This window comes from Anas platyrhynchos, chromosome 3 (genome assembly GCF_047663525.1).
Source record: "Anas platyrhynchos isolate ZD024472 breed Pekin duck chromosome 3, IASCAAS_PekinDuck_T2T, whole genome shotgun sequence".
Lineage (NCBI taxonomy): Eukaryota > Metazoa > Chordata > Aves > Anseriformes > Anatidae > Anas > Anas platyrhynchos.
Window position 1 is genome coordinate 12,337,723 of NC_092589.1, and position 21,499 is coordinate 12,359,221.

The 21,499-nt window shown below is 44.3% G+C and overlaps 1 long non-coding RNA gene across 26 annotated transcripts in view; it reads right to left on the bottom strand.

The window, feature by feature from the left end:
- Positions 1–21,499, bottom strand: part of LOC106016651 (uncharacterized) — a 63,300-nt gene extending 41,801 nt beyond the window's left edge. For 14 of the 26 annotated variants that reach the window (XR_011807995.1, XR_011807992.1, XR_011807981.1 and 11 more), the window contains exons 1-5: positions 21,239–21,498; positions 12,102–12,569; positions 11,102–11,237; positions 4,866–5,012; positions 3,858–3,996 (exon numbers count right to left, since the gene is read on the bottom strand). This is a non-coding gene — a long non-coding RNA (uncharacterized lncRNA). Of the gene's footprint in view, positions 1–3,857; positions 3,997–4,865; positions 5,013–11,101; positions 11,238–12,101; positions 12,570–21,238 lie in introns of all 26 variants that reach the window. The other 12 variants (XR_011807996.1, XR_011807994.1, XR_011807993.1 and 9 more) reach the window with 6 other exon arrangements.

Genomic DNA, 21,499 nt, shown 5'->3' on the forward strand with positions numbered 1-21,499 from the left:
GTCCAATTCCTTTAAAGCTCACAACAAGCAGAAATATTGCAAACTGATTTTCCAGCAAGTGAGCTGCAAGCATCAGAAGCAGCATTTTCTTATCTTTCACTCTTTTCATCTTCTCCCCGTCTTCCTTGTTTGTATACATTTGTATTTTTTATTCTTCATTTTAAGAGCAGGATTGGACTGTAACAATAAAGCTTCAGAGCTGCTACCTAGAACTAGCTTTTTCTTTCACAACAAGGTCATTTAATACCATCTGAAAGAGTGACAAGCAGGAGATTTTTCTTATTCCTTCTTTAAAGGACTCTACAACTAAGGCAGAATAAAGAAGAAAAGAAGCAAAGTAAAGACATGCTTCAGTTTTAACATTTGAACTGCAATATTCTTTCTCTGGTTACCTCAAGAAAAGCTGTGCTGTACACTCATCTGCACAAAAATTTGTGAAAAGTGCTTCCAGCCTCAGCACCTCCAGCCTGGGGTTTTATGCCCACACAGCAGAGCCTGTGCAATCAAGTCAGCGCCAAAATCCCCACTACCTCAGCATCTTAAACCACCCCAAACCAGCCCAAAATCTTAAACCACCCCAAAACAAGCAGAGGGAGAGCTGTATTTTTCCTTCTACTCATTCTACTGCTACAAAGGGCCAAAACATCTTAAATCATCTGAGCGAGAACCATCAGGCATGCGCTGCCACAGCCTCAACCGACCATCTCATTGTCCCTTTCCTGGATGGAGGTGGAACAGGCAAATAAGACATCTCCACAGGCAGAAATATTTAGCAGAGCCTCTTTATAGCAGAGCCACTGGTGAAAGCCACACTGGCCCCAAAAGGTGTTGCTGCATCTCAAATTGACTGCAAAGCAGCCAGGAATTCTATTTCTACACTATTATCCAAAATGTTGGGTTTAGAAAAAAAACAAAAAAAAGTGACACAGAAAGAACAGGCCAGCCCAGACCTCAGGGGCCAACTCCTCAGCTGGTGTGAATTAGTAAAGCTCCTTCAATACAATTAGAGTCATTTACTCCCACTGAAAAGCTACTTTAGAAAAATGGAAGACTCAAAAGCCAGTATCAGGGTCCAGATTTTAAATCCCCTCCCCAGCCAGCCTTCCAGATGGTACCAATCTGCCCGGACAACCCAGAAAGCTCAGCCAGATCTCTCAAGACCCCCATTTCAATGCACAGGATGGTGGCTCAGTGCAGGGTAGAACCTCACCTCTTTGTTTCATCCAGGTGGGGGAAGAAAAAAGACCAAGGCATTTTGCTATTGCTACGGCTTCAAGACAGTGACCAATATTAAAACAGTATCTAATTTTAATTAATGGGCTCCTGTCATCAGCCCCTTCCTCTCTCCTCTTCTATGATAGAGGTGCCAGAAGAAAATTGCCAAAGTTAGTGAAAAGGTTGACAGTCTTCACAAAAAGGTCTTTGTAAGCAAAGCCTTAAGAGGAAGCGCAACTTGGGACCCACCAAAAAAAATCCATTACCAAAAAAAAAAAAAAAAAAAAGACATCTGCATGTTTTTCCAAGTGTTTTACTTGGTCTGAATGGGTTCATTTTTCCTGCAGCGCTGTGAGTGCCGCGCTGTCTCGCAGTGAGAGACCAGCTAAGGCGACTGCCAGATTGTCATAAAGAAATCAGGTAACAGGGGGAACGGGTCCACAAAGCAGGGGAGCTCATCCATCTTCAGCTGAAAGCTCCCTTCAAGACCAGCTTTCTGCAACTCTCAGCTTCTTAACTTAGCCAAACGCCCTTCCTTCCCGATGGACAAGACCACACAGGATCTAACCTGCATATCATCTTATCTTGACAAAGGCCAGCACCAGATATTTTGGAAAATGATGCAGACAAACAAACAGGAAGAGCCCTGTGATGGGCAGATAATCTAATCTCTCCCAAGCAACTCTTCACCTTAACCCCCAGACTCACCACCTCCCTTTTAAGCTGTTTTATTCCAGTTCAGTCACTTCTCTTGCATAAGCACCCACTATGTAGACATCGTGCCAAACAGTGGAAGTAGCACCTAGACATCACTGTGGTGGACACACATGCCTGAAGACATCTGATGCTTAGCTTCCACTGAAACGTGAACATTGCTCCTAAATCACTTGGACAAAATGTGAAAACGTGCTTAATTTCTACCAGCAGGGAAAATTTATTAATTAAGCTGAACTTTCTTTGATATCCCTGTAATTGCTTCTGAGCACTTGTCATGTTTCCAGTGCTAAGTACCTATCAGAAAAAAAAAAAAAACAGCATCACGTACATCCTCTAAAAGAGTCTCTAGAGTCAGGAAGACCAAAACCATAACACAGTCACCAGCCCCACCATCATAAATGCTATGCAAAGTCCTGTTCATTGCAGCCCTTTGTGGAGGATAAGCCACACAGCAACGCTTCTCAGTAGAGCACAAACCTATTCACATATTTTAAAACACGCTGGGAGGTCGTTTCCTGACAAAACAAAGACAGTTTAAGGCATATTTGCTGTCTGTGTTTCTTCATGTTAAGAAAAATTTTGATTACAAGTGGTAATTAATTGATCACATACAGAGCGCGTGCTTTGGAATTGCTGTGAATGAAATTGCCTTGAAAACATCCTAACGAGGACATCCCCAAATATTTGAAAACAGACAGAGCTGCAGAATGAATGCTGAATGTCATTCAGAGCTGATAATAACCATAATTCAATGCCAGTAAACAAATAAACAAAACCTTTTGGGCTAACAATTATTGAAAGAGTTTTAAATTGCTGATTACTATCGTAATATCTGTAATGGAGAACAGCTGAGTTTCTGCGTGCTTTGAAGAGCCTACTGAAGTAGCAAGGGCCATTTTGTATATGGGTGATTCACCTTCCCTTTGGTGCATTGGTTCTTATATCTCAGGAAGAAATCAGAACTATATCCACACCTAATGGGAATTGTAAGACCAAGGGTCTATCAGTGTCATGATCTTTTTCTCAGTAGCCAAGGAATAAGCCCGTATTTCTCTACGTAGTCTTTCTGAAGCACTGTTATTCCAATTCACATTAACGTAATGGAAAATTCCCAAAGGTAAATGGAAACTAACCTCTGAAGCAAACAAACAAAAAACAAATTAAGCCAAAACAAAGAAACCCCTGGAGGTAACACAAGAACAATCAGGGACACCACTGGGCAGCTTGTCAACCAAAGCAACTGCTTTAAACATCAACAGCTTCCTTGAGCTTTCTTCCAAGAGCTGAAAGAAGGTTTTTGCTCTCAGTATATTGGAGAACCTGGCTCGCAATCCTCTTCTGCCTTAAACAGGATTTCCTGACCCTGAGAAAGGGAGCACAACCAGGAGAGCAGCCTCAGGACAGGAGTCACAGACCCTGCTGGGGCTTGCTTAGAGCAGCAAGAAGGGCAACTGAAATGGCAGCAAAACTCCAGAGGTGATGGGAAGGGCTCTTGGATATCAGCCTTCCTGAGCAGCTTAGGGAACTCCAGCCCCAGAAGAAAGGTAAGAGAGAAGCCACAGAAATGTCTGCTTAGACATGAAAAGAAGCAACAAACCATAGAGAACAAAAACCACTCCTCAGTCCCTTGCTTCTTAGTAGCAGCATTGCACTGCCTCATGGTTGCATTCATATACTCAGCTCTGTCAGGACTGCAAGACTACAAATGGCATGGATCAGGATGAGGGCTGCAGGCAAAGGGATCACTCATTAACTGCAAATCCCTTCATCCCAGTGCTCAGCTACTCAGAGAGGAGCACTCAAACCTGCCCTACCATAAACTTTTTTCACCTGTGCTGCTACCCAGCATGACTTTTTGATACCCCAGATCATATTCTCAGGCACAGAGTGACAGAGGTTAAAGGATGAAATAGTCATGTCCTCACCTTCTTGAAGCTCTCCTATCCAGCAGCTTTTCTGTACAGGTAACAAAATAGCATGTGTGGGAAATAAAATCTTTGACCAATCCCCTATTTTCTCCAACTTGCTTTCCATCAATTCTTATTGAAAAGATCAACCATACCCCTGCACCATATAAAAAAAATAAAAATAAAATCAGAAGCAAAAGTATAAGCTACCAACCTAACACCACACTAGAATAAATTCACAGTGGGCTAGTTAAGTAAACTAGGTACTTCCAGATCAACTGGGCTTGGTGAACATCACCTAATGGCAATTAAGGAGCTAACTGCAGCCACCTCTGAAAGGCTAACCTAAGACTTATGAAGGACAGGTGAAGAACTGGGGGATCAGAAAAGGTCAGGGTGGGGAGCATGGCAGGAAAGGGGAAGGAAGTGTTGTTTTCTTTTAAAGAGGTGGGTTACTCTAGATCAGTATTTTAATCTGCTATGAAAAAAAAAGAAAGCTGGAAGTAAATAATCTGATAAAAAGAAAATATGAACTAGCCAGCATAGACTTTTCCCAAGAACACTTATTAACAAACTGATACAATTACTATACAGAGTAAGCATAGTACACCATTACTTCACTGAACATTTTCTTATGATGTTCTCATGAAGTTAAATATTGTGCATCACCACCCTCATAGTAAATAATTTCATCCTTATATCTAATGAAGAACTCCCCTATTTTAGTTTAAAACCATCACCCCTTGTCCTATCATTCCAGGATAGAGTCCCTCTCCTCTTTAGCCCTATATCAGTCCTGCTAATGTACTTAGTGAAGGGAAAAAAAAAAATCAAGATGAACAAACAAGAAAACCAGCTTAGACTCTTCCTGGCATTTTCTACCACCTGACATTTGCTAATTCTCACCCAGCTGGCTGAACCCAGAGACTTGTCATGGTCTCCCCGTGTCACCAGGGCTCTGAAACCCACCCAACCTAGGCATTCAGGAGGGTCATCCTCCCTCACAGGAGGAGCTGTGCTGCTCACCAGGAATGATGGCTTATCGCTGCTCCCTGGGATCTCAGTGTGTGTTTATTGTGCATGTACAAAAGTTCGTCTCTGCTCGGCCAGGACCCGCAGGCTTGGTGCTTCCTGGTGGATGGAGACATACCCCAGTCCCTCCGGGTAGGTTTCCTTTGTAGAGCAGGCAAGAGGTAGACTTGTGGCAAACAACATTACCCGTAAGTAATTTTCCCTTACTTTATATAAGCAAATGCCTTTGATATACAACAATCCCCGACGTGTTCAGGTTACATGCTTATTTTAAGATCTTTTGTTTACTTTATGATCTTCATAGGTCATTGACATCCCATTTAGCTCTGGTGACCCTGTTTATACAATTGCAATATACATTAAAAAGCGTTCCTTTGGATAACATTAACATTCTTGATCTTAATCCATCACATGGGCTAACAATAGCTCCAGCTCAGATGTGTACGTAACTGTTAAAAGCTTTAATGTAGAATCCAATACACATATCGAGTGGGAGAGGCCTGATCAAACAGATTGGCTTTCTTTTTTCCATTCTAAGTGGCAGAGGATCCAGAACTATGTAAACTCTCGTGAAATGTACTGCAGTATCCCTCCAGCCTCCACTCAGAGCAATTAGATTCCCTTGAAAACGGGGATTTTTTCTTCCCCCTCTCTTCAGCACCTAATGCTGTTGCTGGAGCACTCAACCATGGCCACCTCCAGGAGCTTTGGTCCCTGCTTTTCTCCCACTCACTGAAAAGTCAACACCAACCTGGCATTTAACAAGCTCTTCAGGCTGTCATTTCCCACACCTGATGGGCCAGGAAAACCTGCTAGCAAATTTGTTAGGAAGCAAGGTTGCCTGCAATGTATTTCTTAACTCAGCTGCTGTTTTTCCACTCCTGATGACCACATCCCATGATGACCCCAGGACCCAGTGGGATGTGAGGTTAGAACAAGGTCTTGGTTTCCTCTAGGCTTGCTACATCTGAAAGATGAAAAAGTCCAAAACGGCCTCCCACCACTTGCAAAATGCTGGCTGCCTCCAACAAATGGGTGCTCAGTGAACAGAGATCACTGGTATGTGCACAATAGCTCCTACAGAAACCAGCGAATCTGCAGGAAGATCAGCCACGATAACTTAAAACCACCCAGAAAACAACCATGATATACTTATAAATGCTGAGGCAGCAGTGTCAGGCTACAAAACTGAGAGAGATTGTGACAAAGGAGAGTTAGATGCTTTTGGTTTTCCTGCGCCTCATGACGATAATGCAACAGATCAATACGCTTTGGGAAAAACACCACATTCTTTAATTTCTTAAATTTTTTTCCCCAGTGTTTGGGTCCAACTGCAGTTAGAGGAATGGACACCAAACAGAGCCACACGTGCCAGTCTTCAGTCCACTCTGGGTTTGGCCCAAGAATAGCTGCTCCTGTGTAGGTGAAGGGGTGGACCAGTGACCTCCCTAGGTCTCCTTCAATACCCTGTGTCATGTCTTCTGCAACACTGCTTTTGCATAATCTGGGAAATATCCACCTTACAAACGTGATGGAAGTCACACAATGTGGCCGTAACTAGGATGGGATGACCTTTTTTTTTTTTTTTTTTGTCTTTTTTCTGTTTCTCCATAGGTTCAAAAAAAAACATTTTGGCAGACACTTTAACGTCTTTTGGGCTCAGCCCATATTTCCCAGGAGACGGGGTTCAGTCGCAGGGTAAAAGAAAAAAAGTCATAATAAAAGATCTGACACAGTTGCCATGACACACCAAAGGCAGGATGAATACGCCAGAGAGGACACGTCACATGAGGAGAAAGGAGAGCAGGAGGCCAGGACAGCAGCAGAGAGAGCCAAATGACACGTCCTTGGGTCAGATGGTTACCGCTACAGCTCCAGCACCTCTGAGCCATGCCAGCTGTCCCACCACCAGACTCTGTCATGTCACTGATTCCCAGGGAACAGGAGCAAAATTTCGGTGAAGTTTAGGAGCTACGCTGTGCAAGGAGACTGCCAGCACCCCCACTCAAGTTGAAAACAAAAAAAACACCCCTTGATGAAAACAAAAAAAAATGAAAATGGAAAAAAAAAAAAAAAACAACCCTTAAAAATGAGATCCTGGGGCAGGAAAGCAAAATGGTAGCTGATATCACTCCCAAGGAGGCCTTTGTTTGTTTGCTTAAGAATAGGTAGATTTGCTCTCTGGGAGAACTGGCACGCCAGCACTGCACTCAGACAGAGCCACGCAAACTGCAATGCTGTGTCACGCTTCAGGCATGAGGATCTTCCCCCTTACAAAGAACAGTTGTTTTCTTTCTACCTTATTTTTTGTTCTTCTGGGTACAAACTAGAGATTTGTTCAAGCTGTCCAATATTAAAGTCTGATTAAAATAAAATCTCTAACTCAAAAAAAAAAAATCCTTCAGATAGAAAACTTATAGGATGTGTTACCTGTCCCAGAGCAAACCAGAAGCCAAATTTTGCAAAGAATGAGCTCCCCTGAATGCATGCACAATTTTTTTTTTTTTTTTATGGACATCAAGCAGTGACAGAGCTAAAACCTCCAGTTCCTGCCTGGAAGGGCTAGGTTCCCATTAGAAATAGTCCCAATGTGGATGTTCCTTTCCAGCACAAGCACAGAGGTGGCCTCCAGCACAGGTTTCAGAAGCTACAGCAGTGTGCCCGTGGGAATCACGGAAGGGGGCAAAGAGAGGGGACAACCATAGAGTCCCTCAGTTTTGCCCCACAAGCGGCAAGTGTCCCCAGGATGGTCTGACACTCACAGACACGTTCAGTTTGGGGGCAAACTTGGAGCACAGAGGCAAGCTCTGTGGGATGGGAAATGAACCTGCTGCTCTGGATTTGCCAAAACCACAATTTAAAACCTTGCTATAAACTGATTTCAGGCAGCTCTCTTCAACACCTTCAAGCTGCCTGAACCACTATATTATTTAAGATCTCCCCACCTTTTTTTTGTTTTTTTTTTTGGGCAACTGCCACCAAACAAAATAAACAATCCAATGCTGAAAGGCTTCCCCTACTTCACACAAGAAAGGAAGAGCAGCAAATCACTGCAGCGTCTGGCTCGCACTGTCTGGTAAGCTCTGGGGCGTTTTTACTGGCAGCCTTTTTTTCCCAAGGAAGGTGCGAACAGCGATGGAAGAGCTCCTTATAAATCTGGAGAGTCCACCCCCTCAGCGAGCCGAGCTTTCTGAAATACCAGTGCCTATTTCCAGCCGCGTGGCTCGGCAGCTATTGATAAAATCGGCTGCATCTCAAGAAAGGAGGATGCTGTTGAAGCCAGTGAATGCTCTTCAAGATGTTTTCCTTCCTGCTCACATGTAGCTGGTAAAATGAAGCGACAGGAAAAGCTAGAGAGCTGCACAGCAGTTTTTGGCTGTGGTTTCAGATATTTATACAGGAATACGATCATTTTCGCTTCCATTGTAGCTTCTCCTTCTGCTCGCTCCTACAGGGAATAGCATTCGGATGGCACTGCACTCTGCTGCCATAATAATGAAGATGTCACTAATTTACCATTTAGACTTCACTGCCTATAAAACAGGAGGAGGAAATGGGCTGCAAACATGATAAGGAGCAAACCCTGGTTTGAACACAAATACACTTGAGAACTGGGAGGGAAAAAGGGAAATTAAAAAATATCAACTAAAAAGCATTGTTCCAGTAGCTGGGCATTGTGGTGAACATTCAGGATAGTCCCAACCACAGATGCAGCCCAAAATCCCCCCAGAATTTGACCAGATTGGAATTCTGTGATATTTTGGTGCTTAGCAAGTAGTATTTAGCAGTTCGTGGCCATCAAGTGTGTTTTTTCACAGCTCTGTCCATTTTTTGCTGCTGAGGCCCTCTAATGTTTCTGAGGTCCCCATTTAATATATTATTGTAACCTGTGTTTAGATCTTACCCTGTGCTTGAGGCCCTGATTGAGCAGAGATAGGTTCCTTAAAATAAATAAATAAATAAAACCTACCCCTGTTAGGGGAAGAGAAAAACACATAAGAAAGAGGATTGGCTGCTGAAGCTGAGCCCAAGTCCCCAGCGTCCACCTACCTTGGACTCCACAAAGCCAGTTTTTTGGGGGGAGCTGGCCAGCACCCCAGGGTGCCCAGAGTGGGAAGCTGTACCCTATACCCCATCTTGGAGGCATGATCCAGAAATAAAGCACCCTTGTGAAGCCTCCAGAGTGTTTCCTAAAGCTCCCCAGAATTTGTCAGATTTCCCAGGTGTTTTCTAGGGATACCAAATACACCCAGGCTGTTCTAGTCCAGCAGTGTGAAATGTTATTTCCTAGTTCTTTGCTCAAATTTAATGAGCCATTTCCTGGGTGACCTCCCTTGGAGGACATTTTGAAGCACCACGTACTTCCCTCCCCCTCCTTGTTCAATGCAGCCAGCCTCTAGCAAGAACCCCAACATCTATCTTTCCAAACCACGTTGCAAGTTTTTGGTACCACAACTCAGATACAGGTTGCACTGGTCTCCTCTTCAGAGGAAAAGCCACTAAAAAGGTCAGAAGTATGGCAAAAGGCACCTATCCCACTACTTCTTTGGGAGGAAATTTCTAGGGAGCAATCTGAGCCCAACCTGAACTCGTGCTGAAAAGCCTCTGGGAGCCTCAACGAATCTGCCCCTAAAATAATGCTCTACTTTCCCCCTAACTACTACTGACTGATTAAATGAACCTCAGCATACAGCAGGTCTTTGCTGCTGTTGTTATTTTCTGTGTTACTGTTTTTTGGATAAGATATACTTAGGGAAAACACTAGAGATCTCAATTAAGCAGCTGGGTGACTTATAAATATATATTTATGTTTGAAGCCTAAGTGGCCATTGGCTTCCCTACTGTTTTACTTAGCTAACAAAACAACTCTATCAAAGTAAGTATTATTCCAAAACCCAACTTCCTGTGCAGAATGCTCCCATGTGCTCCATCAGTCTGCTTCTCTGATGAACTACATCGTTTCTTATAAACTGTCCATGGCCCATAAATTTCCAAGCATAAAGGCTATTACTGTGCTGTGCAAATCTGCTGAGAATTTTATCCTTATAACTTCATTTCATTCGGTTGCAAATGAGTTTGGTAAGAAAGTTAATCTGCAAACTTATTTTTTTCCCCCTCCTCTTCTGCTTTCAGGCTTATTTTGATTAGTGACACTTTCTTGATTTAGTCCTGAGGTGGGTTTTGTTTTGACTGAGTTCAGTTGGACAGCCTCTGCCTCTAATTAACTTCCTTAAACTCAGGAAAAAACTTCTCAAGTATTCCTTTCCCCCAAAGCTTAAAAACAAAATTCAGAATAAATGATAGATGAATGTAGATCCAAGTGGCTTTTGGGCCACCTAGTAGATAAATATTGCAAATTAAGCATGTTTTGGGGTCCAAATAGAAGACCCCTACGTATGTTCAGGTATGAGGAGGGATAACTACTATATAAAAATGCATTTTTCCTTTCTGTCCCAAGCCACAGGATGGTGGGAAATGGATATGTGTTTGTGCACGCAGATGAAAACCTCTTATAAATGTTTTGCTCATTTTAGCTCTCACAATTGCCTGTTTACATTAGGACTCCTGTTGTCACATGGAGAGGACAAATCTTCAAGCAAGTTTCAGTCTCACTATCCACCGAGTCAAAAAATGACTGGATTTTGCCATTGGGTGCAGCATGAGGCTTGTGCTTCCCCTGGCTTAATTCCAATTTACATAACAATACAAATTAGAGTTGCTCAAGGCCATTGGAGAGGTAGGGGAAAAAAGATGAAATAAGCCATAACTCTCATGGCTTTTTCTTCCTCTAAACCCCAAGAGCAGTCAATCACAAGCAATAAGAAAAAATAATGGGAATAGAGACATTCTGATATCTTGATTCTGGAGACTTCTTGACTACCTTGTACTAATTTCATTATGCTCAATTTAAGGGGATTTTATTGATAGATACCCCAGGAAATATGACTTGGAAACAGTGTGTTACCTTGGGATATCACCAAACATTTGACATTGGGGAACTAAAACAAAAACAGATGTTTTAGGAAATAAGCAGCTTGAATATATCACTCATAAACCAATTAAAAGTTTCTGCAGCAAGCTGACATTTCCCATGAAGCAAGCAATGGGAGTAAACGCAAGTCAGTTGGCTGCGAGCTACGGAGCAATTCCCAGCCACAGCTTTTATTTTTATTATTTTTTACTGCTTTGAAAATGAAAAAGAAAAAGGTGTGATAAAGAAGCAGTCTCACCTTGTCACTCCCTCACCCAGAATCTGTCTTTTCACCTTCACACTTCCATTCATTGCTCATTAAGCAAACAGCGAGATATTCCCACTATTGTTGGGTTCTTTGGCACAGACTCTCAGCAATTTAATGTCCAAGTACACTGCAAAATAAGGCATGAAAATCGTTTCTGTTTGTTTCAGGTATTTAGTAGAAAATAGTTCGCAGGTTCTTGAGCATACAGGGGGATAATGAACAGTTTGGGGGTTTGCTTTCTTATTCTAAAAATTTCATCCTTTATTGCTTTTTTCCCCAGTATACTTTTTTTTTTTCTTTTACAGACCCAAGCAAAAACATCTAAGCACATGCTTAACTTTAAGCATTAAAAAGTCAATGGGATTTAAGCATGTGTTTAAAGGCAAACATATGCTTTAGAGCTATGCTGAATAGGAATGGTTTATTGAATCAAGGCTATAGACAGGTTAATAAAATGGGTTAATATATGCAATCTGGAAACAAAAATTAAACAACGTGTTTCTGGAATATTAGCATTAGAAGCACTACTTCATTCTCACTCAATTCCCCAAATTACTATTGGATTTGTAATGTCCTTGACACTGTCTCTTTCTTATTTCTTGAAGAAATGCAGATTATCATTCTAGATTATAATCAGCTGGCTAACATACAGCTTCAAGCTTATGATTTTATCCAGAGCAATCCTGAATAATATGAATTTATTTCAAAAAGGAATTTATTCACTACAATGCATTTACAATGAAAAATCTTCCAAATCTTTTCCACAGTCACATATCCATAATTCCCTCCGTATAAATATTCATGTGCTGTGAATAAGATGTAAAAGACATTGTGCTATTTTTCAATATTTACTCTAGAATTAGATCCGCATAGGTGCTTGTTCTATGACAAAAGATAAGAGCTTGCACTCTCAAAGATTTCTTTTAAATAGATCATAAAATCCATTGTGAATATTTAAGCCAAGAGTAATAACATGGTGTCATATACTCACAGTATAATGCAGCAACACTCTGCATTTTGACATCTGCCCAGACAGATGTTTAGAACGAAGTTCCTCAGATTCTTTCTTCTTTCTTTATTTATTTATTTAAGTTGCATGGAAAAAATCTGGGAATCATCTTTTATATCGAAGCTACTTAGTACAATTTAACTGTCAACAGTTTAATTAATTTAAATGTAGAGTTACTGTGGAAGCCAACAACTCACATAAGCCTTCCACACAAAAAAAAAAAAAATAGAGCAAAGCCTCCCAAAATTTTGCCAGCAAGATCCTGACCTCACAAAGGATATGGCTGTGATCACAGGACACGCAGAGATCAGCCCTCTAAAATCACGCAAATGACTGGTATAACTTTCTGCTCACAGGCAATCTCAGCGCTGGCCGTTAATAGATGTTTTGCCACTATTTTCCTTCGGAAGGACGACGCCGATCGTTCGCCCCTTTTGCCCGTAAGTAACGCTGCCGATAGATATCAACATGTATATTTACTTAGAGCAGTTGCAGAGCAATCTCTTTATAACTCCCCATGTCTTGTGATTTCTGGGTTTTAGATTCATGTTGAAACGTGCACATTACCACATGCTGACTGCCAAATTCATTATAATGTAGATCATGTTTTAGTGATATTCCTTTAAACAAAGTTAGCTCGATTTTTAAGTGCTTGCTGGTTAGCTTATTTATTATGAAGATTTGTCAGGCAGCACAGTTAAGTTAATCAGTAACCAATAAAAGATTTAAGTTCAGAGATATAAACTGCTTGATTTATTACTCACAAAGGTTTTTGGCTTCTCAACAGGAACTCATGAAAACATGTTGTTATGGTTACTTTGGAAACCGATACCTTTTTATACCCTACTAATACAGAGGAATTTGAGAGGGGAACCTATGGTTCCCAGTTACGTGGATAGCATTTTCTGTACTATGCAAATACGCCGACAACACAAAACTCACTTTGTTTGGCAGCCCCAGCGCGGACTCCGTGATTTGTTTTACTCCACACATCAGCAGAGCCATCTCGCTTTGCACATGTCACTTCCTTGTTTATAATTTCTGTAATCTTCAACAAAAATCAATCTGACCGCATTGTTTTCAAAGCAAAGGTGCCAGCCAAAGGGTACTTACAGCGGCAATGTTGCGTTACAATCTTCTCCATTATGTAAATCCCAAAGAGGAAAATCACAATGTCAAATACAGTTAAAACTGAACATAAACTATCCTGCTGTATTTTTATTTATTTTTTTTTTAATCCTACCAAACATGTTTTACCCAATCTCATTTCACAGCCACTCTGGTGAATGTTATGCAAGTTTTTCCCCCTACCTGTGGTCACGGCTGTCTATATGCCGAGCACACAGCATAACGTCAGTGCAGCCTGCCAGGGATATGCATTGCATAGGATTTTCCAAACACCAATGTGATCGGGGTCCTGGGGTCTTACCGAGCCAAGTCTTCAAAAGCAACTTGGTCTCTAAAGTCCAATTGCTCTACTTTGGGACATTTCAACCTTAAATTGCTCTTTGTTTTTAAAACTTCTCTGTGCTTCAGGGCCAGATACCGACAGCATGACCTAAATCAGACGGCAAATATCTCCGTCCACCACACAGGGTGTGGGTGTCTCAGTACCATCCAAAAATCACTCAACTTCCCTTCTGAAAAATAGGATACATCCCCAGAGCTGTTCAGACACAAGTAGATACACGTTGGCCCAACCCGTTCACCAAACTCGTGCTCAGGTTCGTACTGTTACTTTGCCCAAAACACAGGCTCTGCCCCAGCCTTGCCGAGGTTTCAGGCACCCATTTCAATCCAGCACATGCAAAGCAGTTTGCAATGCCACAACGTATAGAGATTATCAAATAAATGATGGTCAAGTGTGAATCACAAGGTCAGGCTCACTCTCCATCAAGGCGCTGTGACGACATCGCCATAAACCCCAGGGCAAAGCTCGGCTGGTTTATGGTGTCACCACAAAGCTCCTCCAGGTCGCTGCCACAGTTCATGGTCCTTATTTTCTGTGCATGGGAGGCACGCAGCTGAGCTCATCATCCCACTGCTCCTTCACCACCTTTGGGGGGGGGATTAAAATGCACCTCTTAGGTGGGTGTTGGGGAGGTTCATCAGCTACAGCTTCTTCCACAGCTGCAAGAGTCACCTGCATCCCTTTGCTCCCTGCATCTAATCCACTGCAGCCTTCTTTTCATGAGTATGTATCATTTTTGTGCGTATATATAGCACATATCTTGCAAATGTTGTTTTTATGTGTAAAATACACATCTGTTTCATCTCTACTTACATTTTGTATGTCTGAATTAACAGCCGGTGCTTGCTGACCACTGGTGATCACCACCAGGTTTGGGAAGAGGCCCAGCGGGTGGGCAGAGGATGCAGCCACCTCCTGGGAGAGCTACAGCCCCTGCAGGCTGGATACTTGCTCTCTCTATTTTTTATTATTATTTCACAAAGCAGGCACAGCTCCACAGGGCTTATTAACCACCACTGTCACTGAGACTGGCAGCAGACACATGCCACTGATCTCCAAAAACTGCTGGATTTCCTGCGCAAATCTACTATGCAAAGACCAATGCCTACCTGGCATGGGGCAAACCACCCCTTTTCCATGAGCCTCAGGGCAGATGACACAGCAGGGACACAAAACCAGCAAAGAGCTGGAAAATGAAACCTCCGCCCTCATCCCACTGCAGATTTAGAGATGCAGATAAAAATGGGGATCCCCCGCCCGGGAGTGTCTGCATCCAGCCTGCTCCTGCTCGCATTTATTTCGGAGAGAGGCAGGAAAGTACATCATCTGGTGGCTTTGGCACAGCCAAAGCAGCACACCACAGCTGGATAGCTGATCTGTGCCTTTCGCCTCGCTGAGAGGCCTACCACATGCTATGAAATGCTTTAATGTCCCTTTAACATGCTGTATAAATAATTTCCGTATCCATTCAGTTGTGCTCACATGTGGTCCTTTGAAAGAGTTAAGTAAAAATTACAGTACCAATATATCTTTGAGATGAAACAATGACATTTATAGGTCATTGTAATCCATGCATTAATTAATTTTATTCCCAGCCCTCCATATGATCCATATGATGCCTCAATGCTAAATTTGGCCTACGAGGCTCTGTTTTAACAAAAAGATAAGTTTGAAAACTGCACTCAGAGGGAGCTTCTGAGTCACTAAATATCCGAGATGTCTCAGGCCAGGCAAGTAAATAAGCCTGCATACCCATAGCAGCCTAGAGGATCCCTTTCTGGGACAAACTGGGCCTGCAGAATTATCTCAGGAAGAGAAGTGCCCCAAGGTCCAGCCAGGGATGCACCCATCCCCAAACACCTCTGGGTATTACTACAGGAACCGGGTGAAAAAAAAGTGAGGGTGCATCCCACCAGGACTTACCTCTTCCCACCTTCCTCCCTCCGATGTGTTGACAACATCCACCTGCAGCCATGTGCCCTGTTCCCATCCCACCTTGGTGTCACCAGAGCTGCTTCTCCCTGGGCTTTTATATTTGAGAGCTCCACAACGCAAGCACGAGGAGGAAGAGGCCTTTTAATTGGCAACAATTAAATGCTTCGTGATTTAAGGATTTATTCTATTAGTGATATGAGAGCCCTGATGTGATAATCTCCAATTAACAGTAAGGGAACGGCGTGCATAAATCCCACTATGCAGTAGCAGCAGCAAATTAATACGTTGGTTTTTCCTTCATAGACGTTACAAGTCCTGCTACAGAGGGTAGAGGTATGGAGGGGACCTCTGTGCTTGGCTCCATCACTTTGAAAACATTTACATATTCTTCACATGCCTAAAGCACAGGCTCATAAACCAAAGGTTTTCCAAAACTGATGGCAAAGCTGCAGCCCCGGCGCATGCCGGGTCACCAGCAGCATGAAAGCTGCCGTAAAGGAGAGGTCTCAAGGAAGCATTTCCCTTCTAAGTAGTGCAGACCCATGGCTCCACATCGTACAGTGAAACAGTTTGCCCTACAGCAGGGAGTACATAACCCCGACTACAGGCTGGAGCATTGCTGGAGTATAAGCCAGCACGAGGGTGTTTCTTTGCTCTCACGTGAAAGTCACTCCTGGGTAACAAAACCCCTTAAATGCTTATATAGAGATAGGGAAACGCAGGTAGGGCTTCTCAGGGCAGCACATCAGGAAATGTAATAAATAGGCCTGGATCATTCAAGTGCGGGATGATGGAGAATTACTGTTCAGTACGCTGAATGCATCGCAGCCCAGTGATGATATAGGTGCCGTGGGTGTCTGTTAGCCTCGGTGGCTTCTTCCTACTCCTCGCTGAACAGGAAACAGGCACGGGTGTGCGCTGCAGCTAAGGAAATGCACCATCAAGAGCAGGAGGGGAACAGTTCAGCTGGAAGACAAGTCCCCAAATTGTCCACATGCCTAAAGATTTTCCTTGCAAATTTTACAGCATCCATTCCATCTAACGCATTTCACATTTAGTCTTTCACATGTGCACATTTACCCACACACACAAAATAATGCTACAAGCAAAAGAAGGAGAAAACTGACAATTTCGAGACTATTTATCTTACTGATCTAGAAATTCAAAGGGACAGATCCTCAGTTAATAGAAACCATCCCTGAAGCCAATAAAACTGCCCTGCTGAAAGATCTGATCCAGAGATATGAGGATGTGCAGCATGGAATAAGGTGGCTGGGAAAGATGGCCCAGCAAGTACAGGAGATCTGGATACTCCGTTTTCATCAAAAGTTTGGTTGGAAAGGGAGTAGCTGGACAGTCATTGTGTATAGGAGGAAATCCCTCTTCTGCTGCCCAGCCCAAGAGTCCCCCCCATGCCCTGGATGTCCCACCTCATTGGGAAAGGAAGAAAGCAGTGCTGCCACCTAAACACCATGAAGAACAGTGTTCAAATCATAATTCCCAAAGCCAAAATTTGACAAAAACATGCTCTGAAGAGACTACCTCCACGAGAGGCACTGTCTTGCTCGGTAAGGGGATAACAAGTATCAGCAAAACACAGAGCTGGTCTGTGCTCCTCCTTGGTTTCAGAGTTACTGCCTTATATCCCTACTTTCTTAACAAATTACTCCATTGACACTACAAAGCATAGGGCTGAGAGTGAAGGATAATACACAAGAGAGCCCCTAGGCTGCTACTTTGGATTATAAGTATCTAATTTCAGTAATTTAAAGCAAATTCAGTTTTGTCAGAGGCTGCAGTCCAACCTATAAAACTCAGGTCCAGTGAGCATGACAGCGTGCCTTGGAGGAGCAGGGCTCCAGAAGGGAAAACAAACAGCTCCATTCAACTCCTTCAAAGGCCTTTTCTCCTCTAACCATGAAGTTAATACCAACTTTCTTTGATTGTGCATGCTGTAGGAGGTTGCGTAGCTTCAGTTACCAGCTTTCTCACACATCTCTTGGTTTTGAGTGTGTTTTTGCACTCGTGGCAAGGAGACTTCCATAACATAGAGCAGCCAGGGATGAAAAAGAGGGAGGAGAAATTAAAACAAATCAGTTTTTGTAAAGGGTACTTCATGTCTTCCTGAAAGCATGTGCCTTTCGTACTTGTTCACAGCCATCACACAGCTACCTTGGCTATGTGGAAGGAAAAAGAACAAACCAAGCCCAGCTCTCCTCTGCACTCTGGCTGATTTGAGGTCACCCCTTTATTTCGGGGGAGCACTTCACATTTCCTGCTGAATTTGTCTCGGCACAACAATAAAGAGCCACCCAGGGGCCCTGAGTAGCAATCAACATATGAATTCCCTCATTTTTAGCTGTAAGTGCTGCAGAAAGCACAGCCTTGGTTGAAACCCCATTTATTAAGGTTTGCAGGCCTCGGAGAGTTTAGATAAATCAGGAATTTGTATGGTCTGAATCACAGAGCTCACTCTCCCATGCATTTGTGGGGTCAACCAGTTTTAGAAAGCAAAGCTTTTCACCAAGTTCCTCTTTGCTTCCGTCAAAGAGGAATTCCCCGAGCCAAAATTTGAAGGATGGTATTTCAAGCTGGATACACACAGATACTTCTTCATTGCTGCTGGAAGTGGGACTTCAGCTAACACCAGGGCTGCTCCACCTGGAGACAGCAAGGAGCAAGGTCAGAGCCCTTCTCTGGAAAGCAGGGCTGGGCTGCTTTGTGCTACAGCACTCCTGGCTGTGCACGGAACAAAATATTGCTTATTGACACAAAATAATGCTTGCTTACTGCCTGCACAGAGCTTAGTTCACAATGGTAGCTTCAAGGAGTCAAAACTAGGGAATTGTTTATTATTACTATTACAGGGCTTTTTTTTTTTTCTTCCAAAATGAAAAAATTTCTGACCAAATGGTGGTTAATCCTAAAGGCTGTCCAAGAACAACAAATTTAAGCAGTAACTCCAAAGTAATTGCTCAAGCAATAGCTCCTAAATGTCTGCGTGCGGAAAGCTGGCACTTCCCACATACAGATGGCAACAGAGTTGGGTGGTGTGGACTTCAAGGGCTTTGGAGCCTTCCAAAATGAAGCAGATGGATGGATAGGGATAATTCCCTTACGGGTGGATAGGGAGAAATTTTTTTGGTTGTTTGTTATTATTAAAGGGTATATGCCCTCATTCTGTAGGTCAAAAGATGAACACGGCCTGATTATCAATGGGACCAAAGACAAAGCTTCCTCCACAAGGAGGATCTGAGTAGCAGCCAGAGCTGTTCCCTGTCAAGCTCCTGGTAGAAAAACCAGCCCTCCTTTCCTTTCTCCTTCAAATGCAGAAGGATAGCAAATACCCCCTCAAAAATACCAGCTCCTTAGCCCTGACCTACCCGCTGGCACACACACACCAAGTGCTTGCAAACAGGCCTGAAATACTTCCCCGTGACACTGAATCAGGCTGCTGGGCATGGCAAGCTCACACCGTGCATCAGCTGAGCGGTTGGAAGTTTTACAGCAGGAGCCAGGGTGCTTTTAATCAAAAAATGCACTAAAACTCATCGATTAGCAGCCTCACACTAGGAGCCAGCATGCTTGTGGCTGAGAGGGAGGAGGAAGGTGGGGCATGCCGCAGTGATGTAGCACCATAAAAAGTCCATCTGAAGCAGATTGGGGTCATGTCCACCACAAGGCTGCAGCCTGCGCTGCCCAGGAGGCATTTTTATGGCACAGCCCTCCCCTAGCACTGATGGGGCCATGTCTGGTCCTCCTGGGTCACAGGTGAAGGGCTGCTTCACTCTGCTGATGGCAAGGACCAAGGACCTGCACTGATACAGGTCCTAGGGCTGACGCCACATCTCCTTGCCTGGATACTGAGAAAAACATTCTTTAAAAAAAAAAAAAAAAAAAAAAAAAAAAAAAAAAAAAAAAAACAAAAACACCTCCCTCTCTCTATATATTATTCTTAGTTTCTTCATTGCAAGAGTTTCCCAGAGGAAGCTCGTGTGCACCTCCCAGGCATGGGGGCACAGATGCACAGGCAGCACCCAGCTACGGCCAGGTAGGAAAGGAGTGGGACCCCCTGCTTCAACCTGTGTTAATTTTCTCTTTTTGACCCCAAAAAGAGAGCAGGCATGGTTGTAACTGCCCTGCCTCTTGCAGCAGAGTTGTGTCCTGGATGTGAAAATGTTTTGCCGAGGAAAAGAGATGTCCTTCCAGCACCCTCAGTGTATAAATGAGGCAAGGTGACCTCCCAGCCCTGACCTAACCTGCAGAGGGGTGATTGAAAGAGGTTCCCAGCACAAACTTCTCTTCTCTGGCCGTTCCCATCACTCAGATGAGGACTCCCAGCAAAGCATCTCTTGCACTTTTTGGTCACTCCCTGTCCATGATCCCCAAGCTGAGCTGAAGGCCACCACCACCACCAGGTTCCTGAGCTGCTGGTGGGCACCAGCTTGGCACAGCCTCCAGCCACCATGGGATGGTGGCCTCTGCTAGATGAGCACAGTGGCACCCACGGAGAGGTTGGTCACCTCTCAAGCCACCACTGCCACATTCAGAAAGTCAAGGACAGATGTTAAATGGAGCTGAGCCTTTCCCTTTCATTTTTGGCCCATTCTGGCCTGGACAGGGACACTGACTCAGGAGAGCAGCTGGTCATGCTTGGGCAAAAACCCCACAACAAGCACTTCCAGCCTTTCTCCATCATCCCATTGAAATGCAAGCCCTGGCTCTGATTCACTAGCCTGGCAACTCCCCAAACTCAGCAGAAAGCTAAACCCAGGTGCAAACCTGGGCTCCGCCACCTCAGCACCTCTCAATTGCTGAGAAAGAGCAGCAGTGGAAGTAGCAGAATACTAACGAGATCCAGTAAGGGAAACATTGTGTAAGAGGAGAACAAGGTTAGCGGGAGGACTGATTTGCCAGGTAGGAGGTTTTAATGCCATCAGGGAAGACGCCGCCAATCCCTTCATTAACAAGGCTTGTTTAATTGTGCTGCCGTGACCCGATCCCAGAGCAGCCACCCGCTGCCACAAGCCATGGGGCAAAACAACCACCAGCAATGGGGAAACTGAGGCATACTGGGGCAGTCTGCCCTCCCAGCAGGCAGGGCCACCTGTGTCACCCCAACACATCCCTGGGAGCTCGCCCTCGGTGGCCTCTCTGGGGATCCCACTAACTCCGTGTCCCACTCGTGCTCAGCCCCACCAGGCACCCTGCCAGAGGAAGGTGGCTGCGTGAGGCTTAGCACATCAAAAGGCATCAGAAAGGGAAGCATGCTGGTAATTTACTCTGTTAAAGGACAGTGACAAACTTGGGGGGAGGAAGGGTGTTGTCCTTTATCTCCGTCCAGGACACCAAGGGGGAGAAGGGATTTTTCAACACAGGAGTCTTCACAGGGGATTTCCCAGGCATGGGAAAAAGCTTCTGGCTGAGGTCTCTGTGGCTGATGCTATACCAGGAACAAAGCGAGAGCCAGGTAAGCACACTCTGGGCAGAGCCAGCGAATGGTGCACCTGCCTGTGTACACTGTTAGCAGCAAATATCTGGGCATTCGGGTAGGAAACTGGCTTTTGTAGCACGGGCAGAGAGAACAGCTTTGGGGACTGCTTGGAGCAAGCTGGGCCTTACAGCTTTCATCCCCTAAAAGGAGTTTCTGAGGTCACAATCCCTGTTTGAGCCCTGCTCCCCTCCAACCCATCCCACCTGCCCAAGTGCTCACCTCGCTCTCTGCACACCAGGGACATGGATCAGGAAAAGTCCTGGGTGAGCTCAGGGGGCCGCAGGCAGCCTCACCCAGGCAGCCTGAGGAGCCAGCAGCCCAAAAGGCACTACTGGGGTTAAAGCAGAGCAGCCGCTGAGGAGCAAGCCCCTTTATGGCTTCAGGGTCTTCAGCTGAGGATCTCCACCTGGGCTGGTCAGAACCCCCAAGCTGAAACACAGCTGCTTGGCCTCTGCAGCGAGGAAACAGCACAGGCATCAG